Genomic DNA, 7,795 nt, shown 5'->3' on the forward strand with positions numbered 1-7,795 from the left:
GTTTCTGAGAGACAGGATTTATGATTATTTGGAAAACCAAGTAGTCAGCATGGCTTTGTGAGGGGCAGGTCATGCCTCACAAAACCTTATTGAACTCTTTATGTGACAAAATACATTGGTGAAGGTAGAGCAGTGAATAAGGTGTACATGGATTTTAGCAAGGTGTTTGATAAGGTTTCCCATAATAGGCTTATTCAGAAAGTAAGGCGGCATGGGTTACAGGGAGATCCTGCTGTCTGGATACAGAATTGGCTGGCCCATAGGAGACAGAGTATGGTGGTAGATGGAAAGTATTCAGCCTGTAACTTGGTGACCAGTGGTATTCCGCAGGGATCAGTTCTGGGACCTCTGCTATTTATTAATGATTTGAATGAGAAAGTGGAAGGATGGGTTAGTAAGTTTGCTGATGACATGAAGGTTAGTGGAGTTGTGGATAATGTGGAGGACTGTTGTAATTTGCAATGAAACATTGACAGGGTGCAGAACTGGGCTGGGTCAGTGGCAAATGGAGTTCACCCTGGAAAAGTGTGAAGTGATCCACTTTGGAAGGTCGAATTTGGATGCAGAATACAAGGTTAACGGCAGGATTCTTGGCAGTGTGGAAGAACAGAGAGATCTTGGGATCCGCGTCCATAGATCCCTCAAAGTTGCCAACCATGTTGATAGGTTTGTTAAGAAGGTGTATGGTATGTTGGCTTTCATTATTAGGTGGATTGCATTTAAGAGATGTGAGGTTATACTGCAGGTCCATAGAGCCCTGGTTAGACCACACTTGAAATACAGAGGAACCTCAATTATCCGAAGGACACAGGCAGGCATTATTTCATTTGGTTAATCGAATGCCGGATAACTTAGTTTAGCTGAGCATTGGGACCTTGCGATCTTGCTGGATAATCTGATATTGGGATAATCAAATGCCGGAAAATCAAGGTTCCTCTATATTGTGTTCAGTTCTGGTTGCCTCATTATTGAAAAGGTGTGGAAGCTTTAGGGAGGGTGCAGAGGAGATTTACCTGGATGCTGCCTGGACTGGTGGGCATGTCTTATGAAGAAAGTTTGAGGAAGCTAGGGCTTTTCTCATTGGAGCGAAGAAGTATGAGAGGTGACTTGATAGAGGTGTACAAGATGATGAGAGGCATAGATGGAGTGGATAGCCAGAGACTTCTTCCCAGGGTGGAAATGTCTATCACAAGGGGGAATAATTTAAGGTGACTGGAGGAACGTTTAGGGGAGATGTCAGAGGTAGATTCTTTACACAGAGTGATGAATGCGTGGAATGCAATGCCAGCAGTGGTAGTAGAGTCAGACACATTAGGGATATTTAAAGCAATTCTTGGATAGGCACATGGAAGATAGAACAATGAAGGATGTGTTGGTTAGTCTGATCTTAGAGTAAGATCAACATCGAGGTACAACATCGAGGGCCGAAGGGCCTGTACTGTGCTATCTTCTATGTTAAGATCTCTTGACGCCCCCCCCCCACCCCCTCACCCAGCCATGTCCCTTCTCTGAATATGTTCTGGATTAGTGGTGCTGGAAAAGCACAGCAGTTCAGGCAGCATCCCAGAGCAGTAAAATCTCTGAATATGTGTCTGACTGTCCCAGAATTTCTGTGTGGGTAGTGAAATTATAGGAGATTTGCATTGTGAACTACTCAATTCTCCGACTTCACTGACACTGACTGTCATCCTGCACTACTCTTACCACCTGGCACACTTGTTCTCCCTTATCCTTTTCCCTGTGATGATGCTGTTTCAACATACTTATTTGATATAACTGATTCTTCTTCCTACTGTCAGGAGAATTTATCAGACAAGTCCCTTTACTGACCCTCCTAATTATCTTCTATGGACCCACTGAATTTCACTTTCAGAGGTTCACCTTGCAAGGCCAGCAAAACAGAAATTTTTGGAAAATCTCAGCTGATCTGGCAGCATCTGTGGAGAAAAATCAGAGTTAATGTTTCAGGTCTAGTGACCCTTCTTCAGAACTGATGGTAGCTAGGAAAAGGATGTTTTTTATATGAAGGTAGGATGGTGTGGGGGGAGGGGAAGAGTGAACAATAGGTGGAGATAAAGCCCAAAGTGAGAGAAAAACAGCTGGATAGACAAAGGAGTGGTTAAAGATCATTCTGGGAGATTGGATAGCTGCTAATGGGACTATTACAAGTTGATAATGTATAGTTGTGGTGGCAGCCCACGTGATGTCAAGGCTTGGTGTGTGGGAGTGGGGAAAAGCACGGGAAAAGGTGCTCAAGCACTAAATTGTTGAACTCAATATAAAGTACATAAGGCTGCAGGGTTCCCAAACAGAAAATTAGGTACTGTTCTTCCAGCTTGAACTGAGCTTCGCTGGAGCACAGCAGCAAGTCTGAGACAGAGACATTGGCCCAAGAACACGGTGGTGTGTTGAAGTGGCAAGCAACTGGAAGCTCAGGGTCAGGATAGAACCCCACAGCCTCATGACACCCTGTCCTGAACACCTGCCTGCTTATTGTAATTCCTCCCTCTTCACTATCCAAGGCCCCAAACATACCTTCGAGGTGAAGCAGTGCGGCACGGTGGCTAAATGGTTAGCACCGGATTAGTGGTGCTGGAAGAGCACAGCAGTTCAGGCAGCATCCGAGGAGCAGTAAAATCGACGTTTCGGGCAAAAGCCCTTCATCAAGAATAAGGGCTTTTGCCCGAACGTCGATTTTACTGCTCCTCGGATGCTGCCTGAACTGCTGTGCTTTTCCAGCACCACTAATCCAGAATCTGGTTTCCAGCATCTGCAGTCATTGTTTTTAGCTAAATGGTTAGCACTGCTGCCTCACAATGCCAGGGACCTGGGTTTGATTCCCGCCTCGGGATATGTCTGTGTGGAGTTTGCACATACTCCTTCTGTCTGTGTGGGTTTCCTCCTGCAATCCAAAGATGCACAGGTTAGGTGAATTAGCAAAGTTAAATTGCCCATAGTGTCCAGGGATGTGTAGGTTAGGTGCATTAGTCAGGGGTAAATGTAGGGGAATGGGTCAGGGTGGGTTACTCTTTGGAGGGTTTGTGTTGACTCGTTGGGCTGAATGGCCTGTTTCCGCACTGTAGGGATTCTTTTCTTTTCTATGCACTTCATGCAATCTAGTCTACTATATTTGCTGCTCACAATGTAGTCTCCTCTACATTGGGGAAATGAACCGCAGACTGGGTGGCCACTTTGCAGCACCTCCATGTTCTGTCCGCAAAAAAGACTATAATTTAATCAGTTTTTCTTTTGAGTTCCCTTTCTAGACTCATGAACTCCATATAGGTTTCCCTCGCAACTTCCAGCATTCTGTACAAATATGACCCATTTTGTTAAAATGGAAACACTTTGGTTATTGATTCTCACCTCCACCGTCAGCACTTTCTGATTTAAGGGCACACCTGGTTATTCATTCTTTATCTTAGCTATTTGTCTTCTTTTCACTCTTTCACTTTCTGTCCCTTTTAAATTTATGAAAGTGATAGAATAAAGGTTTAGTTTATGGATCAGCTCCAAATCATCAGGCATTATTGCTGCTTGATTTTGTTTTGATTCGATTTATTGTTGTCACATGTACCAAGATACAGTGTAAAGTATTGTTTTGCTTGCTGACTGGATGATCATACCTGAAATAAGTACATCAGGGTAATAGAACAGAATGCAGAATATAGTGTCACAGCTGCAGAGAAAAATCAAATCTATGAGAGGTCAGTCCAAAGGTCTGATAACAGCAGGGAATAAACTGTTCTTGAATCTGATTGTACGTGTTTTCAAACTTCTGTATCTTTTGCCAATGGAAAAGGATGGGAGAGAGTATACCCTGCATGGGAGGGATCCTTGATTATGTTGGCTGCTTTCCTGTGGCAGCGGAAAGTGTACATGGAGTTATAGAATCTTAGAATCATGGAGATGTACAGCATGGAAACAGACCCTTTGGTCAATGGAAGAAAGGTTGGTTTTCATGATAGAATGGGCTGCTTTCCGTCCTACATTCTAGTTTTTGTTTTCGTTTCCCTTTGTTTGTCTTTTTATTCCCATTGGAATTTCATCTTGAGCATTTTTTACTTCAAGTTGGTTTAATTTTTCTTCACATATAAGCTTCTTTAACCATAGCACAATTCTACCTGATTCAAATGTTTCACTGCCCAGAGTACCTGATCTTTCTTATGTTTCCACTGAACCCAAATGCTGTGCTGGTACTTAAATTATATCTGTCTAGCAGGTAGGTTGACCCCCATCTTTGTTTGTGAACTCTATTATCTAGGCCATTTAAGTTTCACTTTAAGACTGTTGGGGAGAACACTGCCATCTGCAGGGAGTTTGTTGAAATTTCTAATGCTTTTTCTTATTTACAACACAGAACCTGGTGCTTTCTTTACTATTATCACTTACTAATGTCACATCCAAATCCTCATTGCTTTTGTTTCTATATAATCTTACACAAGCCCCTGATCTCTTCTTCAACTTACTTGGGAAAGCTCACTGATTCCTGAGCCCCGTTATTCCCAAGTATCCATAAAAGTTAATGATTTATGAAAGTATATAACGTTCACAGAAATCACGTTAACAGAAAATACTGACCAGGTTCCTGTACTCAATGCTAATGTTTTCTAGGTTCATAAAAAACTGGCTAACATGAATGTTGGAAACAATTAGAATCAAGTGACTTTATAATGGGGAGTAAAGAAAAGGCAGAGAAGTTAATTGATTACTTTGTGCCTGTTTTAACTGAGGAAGGTACAAGAAATCTCTCAGAATTAGAAATAATCAGACTCACTTATTCGAAGTAAGTGAGATCTAGCTGCAGGTAAATAAAATCATGAACTGTCAAAAATATACTAGTTGAGACTCTAAGCTCCTTCCAAACTGCCATGTATACACACACATACAGATAAACAAAAAAAATTGGTGTTATAGATGGAAAGAAAAAATTTCAAAACAGTTCAATAGCAGCAGTTTGCAGGTTTCAATATGATGTTCCTTTTGCTTCCCAAGACTTCAGTTCTTCAGTCCCCTTTCTCCAGGTTCTCTAACCTCTTTGCAGAAGGCACACAGTGATTGTTCTACTAATTACAAAGTTTCAATAACTGGTTAAAGGCAACAGCTTATGGTAATTCATGGGAGAAAATGGAACATAGAAGAATACAGCAGGTGGTGAACTTGTGGAACTCCCTATCAGATAAGGCTGTTAAGACTAAATCATTGAATATATTTCAGAAAGCAACATATAGATTGATTTCCAGACACTAGAGATTGTCAAGGTGTGTGGGGAGAGACTGGGGTTATGGTATTGAGATGAAGGATTAGCTGTAATCATATTGAATGGTGGAGCAAGTTCAATGGGCGAAGTGCATTTATTTTCAATGTTCCTATATTAGGGGACTTGATTTAGAGATAGGCATGGTTCCCTGAGCTTTGCTTGAGCTCCACTGGAAAACTAAATGTAGGAAGCCACAAATATAGAGTTTAGAGTGGAATAGCAAGAGAAATTTATAATAACTAGTGATCAGAAGCTCAGAGTCACATGTATGAACTGAATGGCGATGTTCAGCAATCACCCAATTCCTCTTCGATTTTTCCCTGTGAAGAACAGACTATTATGAACAGTGAGTTCACATCCCAAATTGAAAAGAGAATTACTGGTTCCACCTGGGGGAAGTGTTTGTAGGCCTGATAGTGGGTTGGGAGGTGAAAATGCAGGAGTTGCATTTCCTGCACTTTGTAATGGGCAATTGTGTGGATAAGGGGGTGGAATGGAGTATTAAAGTGACAGAGCACAGACCAAGGTATTACAAAATGAACAATTTCTTTGGAATGCTGAAAGGAGTCAAAATTAAATTGGCAGCTGATGGGGACATTTGGCAATAGTACCGTGCAGGAGATGGGGGGAATTGCCCGCGATGATCCAAGTGAATGTGGAAGCTGATCAGATGGAGGTGTTGGCAGAAATGTGGGAAATAGAATGTATATAGTTAGGCCTTATTGTATACTGTAGTAGGGAATCCTTTATTGAGCAAGAGGAACGGTATCTGAAGCATCAAATGGAAGGTTGCATTGCCAGAACAACTGAGACAGAGATTTAAAAAAAAGCTAGAACAACCTCACAAGGGAATAAGGTCACCAGCACTTTTGGAAACTACTGTCTGATATTCAGTGGTAGGTCACATTCAGAGGTGGGGATGTAGGAGGTGGTTTTGGAAAATTGATGCTACGCCTCTAAGTCCACCAAATGACCTCAACCTAAATGACCAAGGTGGGGGACAGATTCAGGTGGAATTGGGTGAGGGAGGAATTGTTCTTTTGAGGAAATGGATAAATTGCAAGTTATAGTTTCATTGTACATGGCTGGCAGAGCTGGATAAGGTGATAGGGATTGGTTTAACTGGTGGTGGGAGAATCAAGTCTTGGGTTATCATGCTAGTGGCATTTTTAAAGTGGATCTCATGCTCATATAACACACACATACGCAATGGAGTTTGAACCAGCAACATTCTTTATCTGAGTTACACAATGGATAGTGCATTCACCAGCCCGGTCAGAAAATTGAGCCACCATTAATGGTAGACCTACAACCTCAGTGTACAGTTTACGTGATCTTTGATTGCTGGTGAAGAACACGATTGAAATTGACAATATCTTTGTGTACACAGCTACAGGAAAGGCACCTTTACCTCAATTACTGCATCTGATATTTCTATATGAGTGATACTAATAGCGGTAAGTCAAGATAAAGGTGTTTATCTGTGATTTTCTTGATAGCTGCAGCACAGTTGGTGGGACTCATTTACAATCATTGTGGGTTGACTTGCACACAAGAGATTTGAGTGTATAATCTAGATTTGGCATATCCCATATTCAGACTGCAATATCCCATTTGTTATGTGAATTGCAGATAGAAAGACAACCCTCTGATGAGCTCTGTAGGAAACATGGGAGGCCAATTAGTCAAAACAAATTATGTGATCATCATTTTGTTCTACATACGGATTGGCCACTGTGTTTCCCAATTTACAATAATGGCCACTCTGTTTTTTCAAAAGGACACTTCTTTGGTTGCAAAGTGCTTTGAGGTATTGCAAAAGTTGTAACATTTCTTCATTGCAATGGAGTTGTGCAACTTTATTGGCACTGTGCAACCCAACCTGCAAAATAAGAGCCACAAACTCATGACTGTCACTTCCTCCAACTTTTCAGATCTTCATTAGTAAACCGGTACTGAATTTTCCAGAAACCTTGATACAAGGTCCTGTTTTAATGTTAAACTAGGACCACCCTCCCACATATTGGATCATCCCAAGGTTCCAAATCAAACAGACTCTCTTCAAGCCACAGTCTATTGCAGAATACAGCATAGCATCACTCTGATGCGCTGCCATCTTTACCCTTTTCCTGTTTCACTGGAGTGGTGACACAGTAGCAAACAGAATGTGTTTGGAAGCAGGAATAGTTTCTTATGATGACTACATATGTGTTTGTGTGCAACCCTGCTACAGAAAAATTGCACTTAGAAACAGCACTTGAAAGTGTTGGTGATGTAGTCACATTACAGCCAACACACGTTCATATTTTGGAAACAGGATCCCCAATTTGTCAATTGCATTAGTGAATGCTTGCTGATGAAACACATGTTATAGTAGAATACCCCACACATTAATGGGGGTTACAATCTAAACTGAAACTCTCCATCACTCCTGCTTCTCTAGCCACCAGACCATGGCATCCCGGATTTAAATAGCAGGGAGATCTTTTAGGTGTTGTATTCCCCAGAGCAACAGAATTACCCAGCCTCCACTCA

At 41.6% G+C, this 7,795-nt stretch overlaps 1 protein-coding gene across 2 annotated transcripts in view; it reads left to right on the plus strand.

Moving 5' to 3' along the window:
- LOC148147991 (uncharacterized) overlaps positions 1-7,795 on the plus strand; it is a 96,329-nt gene that overhangs the window by 8,005 nt on the left and 80,529 nt on the right. The gene's annotated exons all lie outside the window — the stretch shown is intronic.

Source organism: Chiloscyllium plagiosum, unplaced genomic scaffold, assembly GCF_037043375.1.
Source record: "Chiloscyllium plagiosum isolate Xiang-an unplaced genomic scaffold, Cpla_swu_hap1 HiC_scaffold_14, whole genome shotgun sequence".
In the NCBI taxonomy this organism is placed as follows: domain Eukaryota; kingdom Metazoa; phylum Chordata; class Chondrichthyes; order Orectolobiformes; family Hemiscylliidae; genus Chiloscyllium; species Chiloscyllium plagiosum.